This window comes from Thermobia domestica, chromosome 6 (genome assembly GCF_964235325.1).
Source record: "Thermobia domestica chromosome 6, izTheDome1.hap1.1, whole genome shotgun sequence".
NCBI classification, from domain to species: Eukaryota; Metazoa; Arthropoda; class Insecta; order Zygentoma; family Lepismatidae; genus Thermobia; species Thermobia domestica.
Window position 1 is genome coordinate 211,372,737 of NC_137459.1, and position 17,844 is coordinate 211,390,580.

Genomic DNA, 17,844 nt, shown 5'->3' on the forward strand with positions numbered 1-17,844 from the left:
CAATTTAAATTCTGTATTATAAGGTATTTTTACCGATATTCATAAGTTTAATACGATCCGTAAGTATTGGAGCATTACTTAATATTCGTAATATACATAACGAATATTGTAGAACCTTTCATATGAACATAGTATATTATTATTACATACTTAACTTTTCTTCTATTATTATCCTTCTTCTGCTTGTATCTTTCTTCTTCAGTTTCCGATACTAGCTTGCTTACAAATGTTTATTTGTTTCCTTTCCTCTTTTATGTAGGTGAGGAATAACAATTCAGCAAAGTAGATAGGAACGTGCAGGTCTTTATGAATATAATTCATAGCGGATTTGAAGCAGAATTTTGAATTATCCTCAATCTACTTCAAACATGATCTTCAAAATAGTTATTATTTCATTCGTCCAATACCTTCTTCCTTTAAGGGAACGCTGCATTAATAACTTCTGACAAAGAGAACGATGGCTGATTTTGATGTAAAATCCTTTCAACCACGTAGAGTCTATCGTCGTAAGTATCACCTGCGTTAAATCTATTTAGCGTCAGCTTGTATCAAAAAGTTAATCAAGTTAGCTTTCACTTTGAGTATTAGATGCGAAAAATCTGCCATCCCATCAATTACTCTGTCAATAAAAGTAGTTCCAAGTCTTGTTAAATAAGTAATTAGTGTGCGTAAGACTTCATAAATTTATAAAGAATGCTAGAAAGGTAATCCCAAGAATGGTTGTGGAGAAATGCAATCTGAAAGTATTTTCTTTACGAGATACTGAAAATTGTACTACTATTTTCGTCGCAACTAGTTAAATGAAAAACTAAATTGATACATTCGCTACTCTACTGGCTAGCACGTGTCGTTGTTTCGTGTGCCTGGTCCCGGGTTCTATTCACGGAGAAAGAACATAAAATTTGAAAGTATTACAGTTGTTCACGTTGCACATTAATATGTGGATTCAAAACACGCACCATCTGCGTTGAAAAAGAACGCTAAGCTTCAACAAGCAAACAAAAGTAAATTGTATAAACAAGTAGGATACATATATAGAATAAGTTTCTAGTAATTGCACAAGAGTTGGTTAACTTGTTAGTTATCTTGCCTACGTCTCACCTACAAATTAATGCGGTGCTGTCAAGTATTGAAACTTATATTCAGTTAGCAGCTGCACAAAACAGAATTCTTGAGTTTAAGATTTTCTCTTATGATTATACTTCATTAAAGTAGAAGTCTCTAGGTCGTAAGCAGGTGCCATTCCTGACTAAACAACAATAAATTCTGAGCCTTTACACTCCAATTGATCTATGTTATTATTATTATTATTAGTATTACTGTATTATTATTATTAGTGGTAGTAGCACTGGTAATACCAATAGTAGTAGCACAAGTAGTATTACGTCACTGGCACACATTAAAAATTCTATCTGTTCTAACTAGGGATGATACCAAACCTGGATCAAGTACCTGGGGAAATCTTATATATAATCTGAAAGCTCTTGCCATGGAAAGTGCGAAACCATTTTCATATTACGGGCAAACCCGCAACTTGACCCTATAAGGGGTCGGTTTGTTGGTGTTTGTGACCCGATGTTTGGCATATTCGATAGAATAAAAATGAATGTTACGATGCATCACGGGTAATCGTCTGAGCCCATCATGTTCTTTATTGACTCATTGCTAGAACGTCACTCGAGCAAGGGTTTGGTAATATCAGTTTGCACCCATACGTACAGTGACGGACACTTCAGGATGGCACTGTACCAATTGTAAAAGTGAGAAGTTCAAAAACAGGTTCCGTACGATGAGACGTTTAAACACCAAGCTTGGCACAAACATCGCACAACACTATAGTAAGAAAGACGTTGAGTGTTACCGTCTTCCAACCAGAGGTGGTCATTTTTCCTAACCCTCCCTCACTTTCACCCTCAATTGACGCCCCTCACCCTCCATTGACGCCCTCCTCTCACCCTCCCTCACACTCACCCTACATTGACACCCTGACACTCATCCTCCATTGACGCCCTCACAGTCACCTTCCCTCACATTCACCCTCCATTGACGCCCTCACACTCACCCTCCATTGACGGCCTCCCCTCATCCTCCCTCACACTCACCCTCCATTGACGTCCTCACACTCACCCTCCATTGCCGCCCTCAACTACACCCTCCCTCACAACCTCCATTGACGCCCTCAACTTCACCCTCCCTCACATTCACCCTCAATTAACGCCCTCACCCTCAATCGACGCCCTCACCCTCGCCGTTGCTCACACCCACACTCAAATGACGCCCTCACACTTACCCTCAAGCAACTAAATTAATCAGGACACGACAGATTTAAAGGTGCCCAATATACTACGTGTAAAATAGTACGTACGTTTAATTCCCCTCTAAGATGTGGAATTTTCAAAGAAGCTAAAAAAAAAAAAGGTACTTTGATGGTAAATTGGTTTTCCAAGTTTTATCTTCCTTACTTCATAAATCTGGGAGAGACAGTTCCTTGAAAAAAAAATCTAGCATTTACTCTTTTAGGATACACGTTTCCAAAAATCATTCCTTATACCTTGTTTTTGTGACCAAAGGGGCATTTTATGTAAATTGCACATTCCTTCCTATAGAAATATGCTCTGCTAATAATGAGTCACTCACTTCTACTGTTCTATACAATGCATAGTATTTTATTATTACTGAAGATTTGAAAATAGAATGCTGCATCTGAAATCCCAGAAAAGGCCAGACAAAAAGTACGTATGACAAACAAGCGGGGATGAAAGAGGGCAGAAAGTATGTAGGAACTACGAAGGGGGAGCGCCAGGTAAAACGATGGGAACCACTGGGCCCTAGGATAAATCTGATAAGATAATTTATTTTAAAAGTGATTGGCGGTTAACAGGAGAGATCTCTCGTACGAGTAGCGTACGCGACTTTGGAGCGGGAAACACGGGTTCGATTTCCGAAGGGATCTCATGTGGTTCGGATCCCATGTTACGCTGAACGGTGTACTAACTCAAATAAAAAGAATGAAAATAATAGGCGAGGAAAAAGCCTCATTGAATTCGATTGATTTATTTTAAAGTGAAGAACAGAACAGTGAGATGACTTTGTGTTGTAACACCAGGTGCTAGTCATTTTATCTTAATTAAATCTTTCTTTTTTAACGTGTAGTTAACCTTTCATTTTTTACCATGTAGCAGGGCTTGCGCGAGGGTGGTCGAACCGTGCCACCGCCCAGGGCGGCAAGTTTAATGGGCGGCAACATTAGAAAAAAAAAGACTACTATCAAAATAGAATACTTCGTAATAGGCCCACATGGAAAAATAAAATTGTGTTTACCTGAGAATGTAATTGAACTTATTTCACTCACATTCAGGAAAATACTCACTCAGGGAATTCAGAGCATCCCCCTCATTTTTAATTATGAAACAACTAGCCACAGGTACACTATGTGATCAAAAGTATTCGGACCACCCTCAAAAACATACGTTTTTCATATTACTTGCATTGTGCTGCCCCCTACTGCCAGGTACTCCATATCAGCGACCTCAGTAGCCATTAGACATCGTGAGAGAGCAGATTGGGGCGCTCCGCGGAACTCACGGACTTCGAACGTGGTCAGGTGATAGGGTGTTACTTGTGTCAGAAATCTGTAGGCGAGATTTCTTCATTCCTAAACATCCCTAGGTGATTTCAGGGTACCTGTTAAGTAGGAGGTTGTTGAAGGAGATGCAACCTATTATTGGGATGCTGGATCGATTCCCGAAAACTGCTTGTGAATAGGCTCTTACCGATTTTGATGTGATACTTGTTGACAGACAGACACACAGACGGACACAGCCGTTCTATAAGACTTCCCTTTCATATGCATAGCGTAGTTTGGAAGTCTAAAAGTACGTATACAGCCAAAAGCAGGAAATATCTTTTTATTTGATAATTAAATATAAAGGTAGTTATTGCGGCTTGCAGCTTTGTACTTTTCTTATATATATTTTTCTCTTACTTAGAAGAAGAAATAAAGGTTTTTCTTAGTTACAATTTCAGAATGAATGAATATATGAACATTTATTAGTATCTCTTCTGAACGAATATATATATATATATATATATATATATATATATATATATATATATATATATATATATATATATATATATATATATATATATATATATATAAGACATTATTTCCTGAGAACTTCTAGTAGTTTAATGGGTTACTTTCGCTAAACTTTGAAATTTTCGGTAGCCAAAAACTTGTAGTAGATATTTTCATATATTTCGTAATTATTATTTCTATAAAGTGAAAATATATAAATATAGAAAAGTAATAAAGCTATGATAAACATCTTGTGTTCGTGCATGAAAAGCGTATGAAACTGATGGAATATTGATATAACGATTTTCTGTGAGCGACGATAAATTCCAAGAAAAAAACTACATTACATTTTCAAACATATTTTCCAGAAATGAAGAATTGCAAGATAATTAATTTTATGAACCCTTACCCTCACACTCACCCTCAACGGACACACTCACCCTCCATTGACGCCCTCAGACTCACTCTCCCTCACACTTACCCTCCATTGACGCCCTCACTCTCACCCTCCCTCACACTCAACCTCCATTGACGCCCTCACACTCACTCTCCATTGACGCCGTCACATTCACCCTCCCTCACACTCACCCTCCATTGACGCCCTCACACTCACTCTCAATTACTTTATCGCCCTCACCCTCCAACGACCACACCCTCAAATACTAAAATGAGGGTGAGGTGAAAGTGAGGGCGGCCCTCATGAGGGCAAAATGAGGGAGGATGACCATCTCTGCTTCCAACCATTCTAGGTTGCCAGTGTTGCCAAGCAAGCGTAAACATCATAGTATTGCAAATGCCATTGAACGTGCCATTGAACGAATATGGAACAAGTTTGACAGAAGCAGTACTGAACAATGCAAACATAGTGTGGATGTCTCGTCTCCCAAGCACCCCAGTTTGGCACTGTTGCCAACCAATGCGAACATTTGGGATTTACGCATGAAGTATACATCATTGTCGGACATAATTAGACTGCGACCCATACTGGTTTGTATTATGTTAGTGCGAACCCACAAGCACCCACACTGTCAGTGTTTCCAACCATTCTAAAATATAATTTCTCAAAAGGTTTCCTGACCATTGCATACATAGAGACAATACTTGGCATAAAATCATTTGACACAACAGCAAACATACTGTCGTTGGTACCATTCTCCAAGCACCCCAGTCTGTCTGTATTGCTAACGTTTCAAAATGGAAGTTTTTCAAATAGTAGTCTATTAGCTTGGTGTTATTTTTTGTATTGTCTAATAACATGAACTTGTGGCTGAATTCATATCATGGGTCATGACTGTTGACCACGCAGCAACGAACTGCATACGTTAGGCTCTCATTTAGATAGAAAGGTTTGGATGAGTCATGCATGCATCTAGTTATAGCAGCTTCATTGTCACGTACCGTATAGAAACCAATTGTGCAGAAATCAGATTTGTCTTTAGAGTTTGCTCGTCGTCCCAAATTATGTAATATGCCACATACTAGAGTTTGGCGATGCGGATCCAATGTCCAACAACGTTGACAACACATTCTATCATAAAATCAGCAGAACCTTTCGAGCGTAGGTAATCAGCAGTGTGGGTCAATAGATACTAGGGAAAAAAACAGTTGTGGAAGCACTGTGATGCAAAAGTAATTCTCTTCTGCACGGAAAGCTTCAAGAGAGAATCATTTTCGTAATTGGAGGTGTCAATAACCATGCGCATTACAAACTTTCGCCAAACGTATACATATTTATTCGCGTTGTGTTTAATATTTTCGTTTCATAGGCAGTAGAACAGGAGGAAACTCGTGTTGTTATTCTACGTGGTTTCAAGAATTCTTCTGCTAATTCTGACAACGGGTTTTTCTAACAACGTACATCGAACTTTCGTTATGGCAACGCCAGTGTCATGAAAACCCTCCTTGAGGTATAACCTGTTCCTGATTCGACAGTTACCCACAGCAATGAAGAAAACAATTGCACGAAGGATACATACCATCATGGAAATAATGATTCCGAACCGTAATCTTGAAGATGTTACCACCTGGATAGAATACAGTCTCCTCGTCGACCAGAACGAAGAACCGGGGATATCTTGTCATGTAAACCACTTGCTCTTGGTGTAGGGTCAGACTCCGATGTGGATAAGGAGGAGACATTCACTCTCTTGGAAGAAACTGCAACGTGGCGATTGTGAAAGCCTACCAAGATCGCTGCAGTAGTTGAAGCCCACGACAGGGCACCAAGAGGAAAACAGGCTAAATCATCACGTCAAAGAGCAACAACTACAGTCAGTGTCAAGGATATCCAGCGTATGAGACGGCAATTGAATCAGGATTGGAAGAAACTCAAGTTGAGTACGCTTTGCGAATCTGTAAAGTTTTGGATTCTGTCTGAACGTGCTCATCGGAAAACTGAAGAGGAATTCGGGATATGTGAAGGTAATCGCTACTAACGTAATATCTGACTTGAAATGGCCCTAGATTCGTATGGTCCAAACCTAGTGTGGGATATCGCATAATTACGTATGATGAGCAAACTCTAAAGATAAATCGTGGTTTCTGCATAATTGCTTTCTATACGTTATGCCACAATGAAGCTGCTATAACCAGATGCATGCATGACTCATCCAAACCTATCTAAACGTGCTCCTAGCATGTGTCGTTCATTGTTGCGTGATCAACAGTCAATGCTCATGGTACATGTTCAGCCGCAAGTTCATATTATTAGACAATACAAAAATACCACCAAGCTAATATACTGCTATTTGAAAACTTCCATTTTGAAAACGATACAATACTAACAGACTGGATGCTTAGAGAATGGTACCAGGGACAGTATATCTGCTGTTGTGTCAAATGATTTTATGTCAAGTTTTGTCTCTATGCGTTCAATGGTTAGGTAACCTTTTAGAAATTATATTTTAGAATGGTCGGAAAGACTGACAATATGGGTGATTTTTTGTTCAAACTAGCATAATACAAACGTAGTATGGGTCGCACTCTAATTATGTCCGCCAATGATGTAGACTTCATGGGATAATCTTAAATGATCCCATTGGTTGGCAACAGTGCGAAACTGGAGTGCTTGGGGGACGAGACACACACACTATGTTTGCATTGTCCAATGTTCTTTCTGTCGCATTTGTTCTATATTCGTTCAGTAGCACGCACTCCATTTGCAACATTATTATGTATACGCTTGGTTGGAAACACTGACAACCTAGAATGGTTGGAAGACGGTAACACTCAATGGTAGTGTGAGTGCACCAGCTGAAAATTAGGGTCAACCTAGAAGTAGTTGGAATAAATCTCACTTTGGTCTCATTTGATCCAGAATCCATCCAAGATTAACACAATAAAAGCTCACTGCTAACCAAGTAGGGATAATGTATACAGGGTGGTCCAAAGGTACTGAAATTACCATTGTGAAAAGCATTAAATGAAGTTTTGTAGAATCACTTTATGTAGCAAAAAATTGACTCACATGAGGATTTTAATACCTTCACGGTGGAAGACTGCACCCTTCTATATATATATATATATATATATATATATATATATATATATATATATATATATATATATATATATATATATATATATATATATATATATATATATATATATATATATATATATATATATATATATATATATATATATATATATCCTGCGGGAGCTCATGTGGTTCGGACTCCACGTTAATCAGTATGTCCCGTTTCATTGGCAGTAGAACATATAGCACGTCTTATATATCCTCGCTGCTGAAAGGGGCGTTAATCTCAAAATCAACTGAACTCAACTCATATATACATCCCCTTTTAGTCACAATTCTATGAGCACATACAGGTGGTACAAAATATTATTTTTCCATCACATAATACAAGCAAAGGCGTAGCAAAATACATTCCGCTGAAGATATAAAACGTTCTAAACATTTTAATTTTTTTGAAGTGTAGTGTTTGAAATATTTTCCAGTATCAAAGAAATGCAGGCTTGTCAATGTATAATTATGTGTAAGAGCTTCTACCACACGAATTAAAAAAGATAAAACGAAAATACAGAAGTAACAATAAACTAATACCTAATCCCTTTATACAGTAAATAAGCAGGCTGTCTGAATTGCAACTGAAATTGAGCACAACGTTCATCTCAAATAAATATTACATGCTGAACGTAATGTACACATTTACATTTCGTTGTCAAGATCTTGATCTTCAATGTGTTACGCTGTGCTCATGTGACCTTACCGAATTAATCATGGACAGTCGCATAGGGTAAGGCGATCCCAGCTGAGAAATCACCCCGCGTTTTGTTTGATTAAATTGTGAAACTGAACCAGAGAGAAACAAGTAATAGCTCACTAAATTCATCAGAATATTCCGGAGACCATATAACATAAAGCTTTCTTTCACTCGGAAAATTACTTGCTTGCCGCAAAATATCAGATTGCGAAAACTTCGAATATATCACTAAGTTCTCCATTCACGTTAAATGATAAGCTCTTATGAACGAATATATCTTTATAGGAATTAAATAAACCAACGAATATACAATAACTTGACAAATCTTGAACAATGGAATCTATCCACCACAAATATATGCTGCTAATGATACTTACCGCCTTCCATTTAAACGTCCGCAGAGTCACAAAGATCTATTATTTTTTTAACAATCCTCCTATTCAGTATTAATAATTCGTAGCACAACCTTATATCAATGTAATCCAATTTCTATTAACAAAAAGAGCGAAATAACACGACTCCATTACAAAATCTGCTCAAACTCGTTTTAACAATGTAGATTCCACTTAGAATCCAATTCTACACTAGATATATTTTACCCTTGCTATCACCAATTTCAGTATGAAGCGGCGTCACACATATTTCACGTACCTGTGGGTATAGTTCGTCAACCAACCACTTGGCGGCGCTGATTAACCTCTTTAACAAGAGAAAACTAAGACGTAACTCTAATACTAGTCTTATATATACATATATATATATATATATATATATATATATATATATATATATATATATATATATATATATATATATATTAAGTTACGACACGTAACAACTGTCACACAAATCCAGAATATCACCATTGTAATTTGATCCACTGTGAAAGTAAGTACATGATGGCACACACTTCAGTCATGCTTTCGATTTGAGTAGATGTTTGGGTTGCGCGGGTTTCTGAATGAAGATTTGCATTTGGAGTTTATCAGGAGAGCCTCTTTCGTTGGTGTCAGATTCAATGTTTGAAGTGCAAAAAAGGCAGAGGCGGTATGTTCGATTTTGACTCGACATACCGGCTTTCTAATGTTGAAATACAGTGAGGGCATGTTGCGTAAAATATTGCGTTTCTAATTGCATAATGACTAAAAATCATTGGAGAGTTTCTTTGTAGTTACGGGAGGGAGGGAAATGGGGAGATTTTTTGATCCCCCGCCAACAACTCTCTGAAAAAAATAAAAATATTCCCTTATGTTTCATTATAGAGAATTACTCGCTATAGCTCGCCCCAGACCCCCTGTCATGCCTTTGCCATGATGTGTCATGTTCTAGAAAACTATTCCTTCAGGAATTCACTTCCTTTTACAGCAGACACCTATTACCAATACATACTTCAATTCAACCAGTAGTATTCCTTCCATGTAACTTTGAAAAGCAAACACACAATTTATTAGAAAGAACTCTATTACTACTTCTACTCTGGCAATCATGTGCATGGCTTATTATGTACACTTTGCGCACACCTATACATGTTAGAGACAATAACAGAATTTATTTTCTGAAACATAAACAGCGGACACTGTCTTCCAATAGCCTACCTATTAAACCTTGCATTTTGCGAAAACACTCACTGTTTACAAATGTGATTTTTGCAACCTTTCAAATATTTATTCGTAGCATTTTTTAATATTATGTTTTCCAGCGTAATTTAGTACAATGTATTATAATAGTGTCCTTGTAGTTAATTGTACATATTACCTGCAGGAAAAGTAATTCATGTCTGTGATATAAGGGTGGGAAAATATTTCAGTCTTGCTGCACATTTATTCTTGTATTTACAATGAAGACTACAATTTACTAGATAATTTACAAATATGAATATTGTTGGAGATTGTTTATTTTTTTTCATAGCATTTGAGTGAACACTACTTTTGTACTATAATGTAGTACAGTGGATTATAATGGACACCTTGGGCATAGTTGTACATATTACCTCAGCAAGATTTCTTTAAAAGTTTCATATATACTGCACAAATTCTTGCAGTCTCCCTGTACATTTATTCATGTATTTTCAATGAAGACTACAATTTGTAGGTGATTTACAAATATGAATATTGTTGGAGGCTTTTTAAACATTTGTTGGTAACATTTGAGAGAACACTACTTTTGCACTGTAATATAGAAAAGTCCCTTATAATGGAACCCTTCGGCATAGTAGTACATATTACCTGCAGCAAAACTTTTTGAAATATTTCATATTTACTGGACAATTTCTTGCAGTCTACCTGTATCTCTCGTCTTGTATTTTTATGAAGACTAAATTTGTTCCTAATTTACAAATATGAATTTTCTTAAGGCTTTTTAAACATTAGTTCATAACATTTGATTGAACACCATTTTTTGCACAGTAACGTAGTACACTGTATTACAATGCTATCCTTTGGTACAAAAGTAATTATTGGGCAGCAGGACTTGTTGAAATGATTATTTATACTGGACAATTACATACAGTTTTCCTGTATCTTTACTCTTATATTTTAAATGAAGACCTTTATTTACTAGGTAATTTAGAAAATGAATATTATTGGAGGCTTTTAAAAAATTCGTTTATAGCAACTTAAACAACGCCACTTTCTACACTGTAGTAGAACATTGTACTAGAATCGTGTCTTTCTAATTTCTTATTACAATGAAATAACAAGACATCATTTCCTTAATCATCCTAAAAAACACATATATAACACGATTACTATTCCGATTTTAGAGGTGTAACTCGTTAAAGCTCGCTGGGGGCTCCGCCCCCAGACCCCCTGTCATGCCTTTGCCATGATGTGTCATGTTCTAGAAAACTATTCCTTCAGGAATTCACTTCCTTTTACAGCAGACACCTATTACCAGTACATACTTCAATTCAACCGGTAGTATTCCTTCCATGTAACTTTGAAAAGCAAACACACAATTTATTAGAAAGAACTCTATTACTACTTCTACTCTGGCAATCATGTGCATGGCTTATTATGTACACTTTGCGCACACCTATACATGTTAGAGACAATAACAGAATTTATTTTCTGAAACATAAACAGCGGACACTGTCTTCCAATAGCCTACCTATTAAACCTTGCATTTTGCGAAAACACTCACTGTTTACAAATGTGATTTTTGTAACCTTTCAAATATTTATTCGTAGCATTTTTTAATATTATGTTTTCCAGCGTAATTTAGTACAATGTGTTATAATATTGTCCTTGTAGTTAATTGTACATATTACCTGCAGGAAAAGTAATTCATATCTGTGATATAAGGGTGGGAAAATATTTCAGTCTTGCTGCACATTTATTCCTGTATTTACAATGAAGACTACAATTTACTAGATAATTTACAAATATGAATATTGTTGGAGATTGTTTATTTTTTTTCATAGCATTTGAGTGAACACTACTTTTGTACTATAATGTAGTACAGTGGATTATAATGGACACCTTGGGCATAGTTGTACATATTACCTCAGCAAGATTTCTTTAAAAGTTTCATATATACTGCACAAATTCTTGCAGTCTCTATGTATATTTATTCGTGTATTTTCAATGAAGACTACAATTTGTAGGTGATTTACAAATATGAATATTATTGGAGGCTTTTTAAACATTTGTTGGTAACATTTGAGAAAACACTACTTTTGCACTGTAATATAGAAAAGTCCCTTATAATGGAATCCTTCGGCATAGTAGTACATATTACCTGCAGCAAAACTTTTTGAAATATTTCATATTTACTGGACAATTTCTTGCAGTTTACCTGTATCTCTCGTCTTGTATTTTTATGAAGACTAAATTTGTTCCTAATTTACAAATATGAATTTTGTTAAGGCTTTTTAAACATTAGTTCATAACATTTGATTGAACACCAGTTTTTGCACAGTAACGTAGTACACTGTATTACAATGCTATCCTTTGGTACAAAAGTAATTATTGGGCAGCAGGACTTGTTGAAATGATTATTTATACTGGACAATTACATACAGTTTTCCTGTATCTTTACTCTTATATTTTAAATGAAGACCTTTATTTACTAGGTAATTTAGAATATGAATATTATTGGAGGCTTTTAAAAAATTCGTTTATAGCAACTTAAACAACGCCACTTTCTACACTGTAGTAGAACATTGTACTAGAATCGTGTCTTTCTAATTTCTTATTACAATGAAATAACAAGACATCATTTCCTTAATCATCCTAAAAAACACATATATAACACGATTACTATTCCGTTTTTAGAGGTGTAACTCGCTAAAGCTCGCTGGGAGCTCCGCCCCCAGACCCTCTGTCATGCCTTTGCCATGATGTGTCATGTTCTAGAAAACTATTCCTTCAGGAATTCACTTCCTTTTACAGCAGACACCTATTACCAGTTCATACTTCAATTCAACCGGTAGTATTCCTTCCATGTAACTTTGAAAAGCAAACACACAATTTATTAGAAAGAACTCTATTACTACTTCTACTCTGGCAATCATGTGCATGGCTTATTATGTACACTTTGCGCACACCTATACATGTTAGAGACAATAACAGAATTTATTTTCTGAAACATAAACAGCGGACAGTGTCTTCCAATAGCCTACCAATTAAACCTTGCATTTTGCGAAAACACTCACTGTTTACAAATGTGATTTTTGCAACCTTTCAAATATTCATTCGTAGCATTTTTTTAATATTATGTTTTCCAGCGTAATTTAGTACAATGTATTATAATAGTGTCCTTGTAGTTAATTGTACATATTACCTGCAGGAAAAGTAATTCATATCTGTGATATAAGGGTGGGAAAATATTTCAGTCTTGCTGCACATTTATTCTTGTATTTACAATGAAGTCTACAATTTACTAGATAATTTACAAATATGAATATTGTTGGAGATTGTTTATTTTTTTCATAGCATTTGAGTGAACACTACTTTTGTACTATAATGTAGTACAGTGGATTATAATGGACACCTTGGGCATAGTTGTACATATTACCTCAGCAAGATTTCTTGAAAAGTTCCATATATACTGCACAAATTCTTGCAGTCTCCCTGTACATTTATTCATGTATTTTCAATGAAGACTACAATTTGTAGGTGATTTACAAATATGAATATTGTTGGAGGCTTTTTAAACATTTGTTGGTAACATTTGAGAGAACACTACTTTTGCACTGTAATATAGAAAAGTCCCTTATAATGGAATCCTTCGGCATAGTAGTACATATTACCTGCAGCAAAACTTTTTGAAATATTTCATATTTACTGGACAATTTCTTGCAGTCTACCTGTATCTCTCGTCTTGTATTTTTATGAAGACTAAATTTGTTCCTAATTTACAAATATGAATTTTGTTAAGGCTTTTTAAACATTAGTTCATAACATTTGATTGAACACCAGTTTTTGCACTATATTACAATGCTATTCTTTGGTACAAAAGTAATTATTGGGCAGCAGGACTTGTTGAAATGATTATTTATACTGGACAATTACATACAGTCTTCCTGTATCTTTACTCTTATATTTTAAATGAAGACCTTTATTTACTAGGTAATTTAGAATATGAATATTATTGGAGGCTTTTAAAAAATTCGTTTATAGCAACTTAAACAACGCCACTTTCTACACTGTAGTAGAACATTGTACTAGAATCGTGTCTTTCTAATTTCTTATTACAATGAAATAACAAGACATCATTTCCTTAATCATCCTAAAAAACACATATATAACACGATTACTATTCCGATTTTAGAGGTGTAACTCGCTAAAGCTCGCTGGGGGCTCCGCCCCCAGACCCCCTGTCATGCCTTTGCCATGATGTGTCATGTTCTAGAAAACTATTCCTTCAGGAATTCACTTCCTTTTACAGCAGACACCTATTACCAGTACATACTTCAATTCAACCGGTAGTATTCCTTCCATGTAACTTTGAAAAGCAAACACACAATTTATTAGAAAGAACTCTATTACTACTTCTACTCTGGCAATCATGTGCATGGCTTATTATGTACACTTTGCGCACATCTATACATGTTAGATACAATAACAGAATTTATTTTCTCAAACATAAACAGCGGACACTGTCTTCCAATAGCCTACCTATTAAACCTTGCATTTTGCGAAAAACACTCACTGTTTACAAATGTGATTTTTGCAACCTTTCAAATATTTATTCGTAGCATTTTTTAATATTATGTTTTGCAGTGTAATTTAGTACAATGTATTATAATAGTGTCCTTGAAGTTAATTGTATATATTACCTGCAGGAAAAGTAATTCATATCTGTGATATAAGGGTGGGAAAATATTTCAGGCTTCCTGCACATTTATTCTTGTATTTGCAATGAAGACTACAATTTACTAGATAATTTACAAATATGAATATTGTTGGAGATTGTTTAATTTTTTTTTCATAGCATTTCAGTGAACACTACTTTTGTACTATAATGTATTTGGTCTATGAATTAATTCGTGCGGTTGGTACGCACACATTGAAGCTGTAGTACAAACACAAAATACATAAATACCTTAAGAAAAATATTGTCCATCGCTAGCCACCACTTTCGCCCATCTGTCACGCAATGTACGGATTCCGTGGCGAAAGAAGTCCTCATCCTTGGAAGCGATCCAGTCAGAGACCCATGTTTCGATATCTTCTGAAGAAGGAAACCGCTGTCCAATCAAATCGTTGTTCATGCAATCGAACAAGTAGTAGTCCGAAGGAGCAACGTCTGGTGAATACGGCGGGTGGGGTAAAACTTCCCATCCGACATTTTCTAAATAGGTTTTGACCGGTTTTGCGACATGTGGGCGAGCGTTATCATGTTGAACAATAAGTTTATCATGTCTGTTCTCCCATTCTGGTCGTGTTCTGGCCAGAGCTTGCTTCAAACGCATTAATTGTCGTCGATAACGTTCTCCATTCATAGTTTCACCCGGTTGCAGCAACTCATAGTATACCACACCTTTCATATCCCACCATATGCACAGCATAACCTTTGCACAGTGAATATCTCGTTTTGGTTGTGATGGACCTGGTTCACCTGGTTTCACCCAGGCCTTTTTCCGTTTAGGGTTCTCGTAATGGATCCACTTCTCATCACCCGTAATAATTCGATGCAGAAACCCCTTTCTGCTCTGTCGTTGAAGCAACAATTCGCAAATGGTTTTTCGTCTTTCAAAGTCTCTGTCTTTCAATTCATGTGGAACCCAATGTGACATCTTTTGAATCATTCCCATGGCTTTCAAGCGTTTGGAGACTGTTGTTTGATCAACGCCTAATGCTGCTGCAAGTTGTTCCTGCGTTTGACACGAATCCTGCTCGAGCAATGCTGTCAATTCTTCGTCTTGAAATTTTTTTGGCTGTCCAGCTCGCTCTTGGTCTGCCAAGCCGAAATCACCACTTCTAAACCGTGCAAACCACTTCTGACACGTTCGCTCAGCTAGTGCATGGTCACCATACACTTCCACCAAAATACGATGACTTTCAGTCGCACTTTTCTGCATGTTAAAGTAATGCAGCAGGACACCCCGCAAAAACACTTTATCAGGCACAAATTGCGCCATGTTCACTTAACTACAAACTGGTGTTGTTGACGATTTAATCCACTGCCCTATACTACGAACGATACGCGATGACAGGGGTTTGCAACACATGTGTGGATACACGGAACTGTGGGACGCTCCGTTCGTTGCGCCATCTCTTGTCCACCCGCACGAATTAATTCCTAGACCAAATAGTACAGTGGATTATAATGGAAACCTTGGGCATAATTGTACATATTACCTCAGAAAGATTTCTTGAAAAGTTTCATATATACTGCACAAATTCTTGTAGTCTCCCTGTATATTTATTCATGTATTTTCAATGAAGACTACAATTTGTAGGTGATTTACAAATATGATTATTGTTGGAGGCTTTTTAAACATTTGTTGGTAACATTTGAGAGAACACTACTTTTGCACTGTAATATAGCAAGTCCCTTATAATTGAATCCTTCGGCATAGTAGTACATATTACTTGTAGCAAGACTTTTTGAAATATTTCATATTTACTGGACAATTTCTTGCAGTCTACCTGTATCTCTCGTCTTGTATTTTTATGAAGACTAAATGTGTTCGTAATTTACAAATATGAATTTTGTTAAGGCTTTTTAAACATTAGTTCATAACATTTGATTGAACACCAGTTCTTGCCAGTAACGTAGTACACTGTATTATAATGCTGTCCTTTTGTACAAAAGTAATAATTGGGCAGCAGGAATGTTGAAATGTTTACTTATACTGGACAATTACATACAGTCTTCCTGTATCTTTCCTCTTATATTTTCAATGAAGACGTTTATTTACTAGGTAATTTAGAATATGAATATTATTGGAGGCTTTTAAAAAATTTGTTTATAGCAACTTAAACAACACCACTTTCTACACTGTAGAAGAACATTGTACTAGAATCGTGTCTTTCTAATTTCTTATTACAATGAAATAAGAAGACATCATTTCCTTAATCATCCTAAAAAACACATATATAACACGATTACCATTCCGATTTTAGAGGTGTAATTCCACAGACGCGGGCCCGCTACGTACCAGTATTATGTGCGCAGTAAGTAGGAAGTACCAAATATAAGGAATTGAGTAGTGTAGGGGAAAGACGTGAGCCTACTGTGCAGAAGACCTGGGTTCGATTCCCAGCAAGTTTTTCTCTCACTTTTTCTTTTTTCGAAAGTTTATTTTTATAGCATAAGTGATTGAAAATAAGCTTGACTCTATTATATACGGCATTTCATTCCAACCGGACCCACAACTAAAACTCTTAAATCGAAAGGGGCACTTTTCCACGTATCTTATAAATATGTGCGCTGCCGACGAGACAATTTTCAAGAGGAACCCATTTGTGTGTGTGTGTATGAGCGTGTGTGTGCAGTGGCGTACGCAGGAATTTATTTCGGGAGGGGTCCAAACTCAATATCAGTGTGTTTTATATTGAAATTCCTAAACTTGTCCCCAAAATTAGGCTAAAATTACCCAAAAGTTGGAATTTCGGGGGTGGTCCGGACCCCAAGGACCCACCCCCTGCGTACGTCCCTGTGTGTGTGCGTATTTCCTTAAAATTAATATTTTATACTTTCCCTTTGTGCTATTCACTTCAAATTTGGTATTCGCATGTATCTTAACGAGGGACATAAAAGGGGAGAGAGATATTTTGCAAATCGTTTCCGGTTTGAAGTAGACACTGTTGTCGCGAGACAAAATGTATTGTTGTCTTGTATGGACACTATATCCTGAAAATAATGCCCAATGTTTCTTTCAGACTCTTTTTGGGGGACACTGCCTCCTCAGAGCGCCCCTGGCGAGATCAAAATTATACGTTTATAATACAATAACAAATAGAATGTTATCAGCAGTGCCCCCGGGGTAATACTCCCCCCCGAACATTGCTTCCGATAGAGACACTGGTGATGCTCCATTTCCAAAGCTGCATATGTTTGATTTTAAATACTTCAGTATCGTCTCGA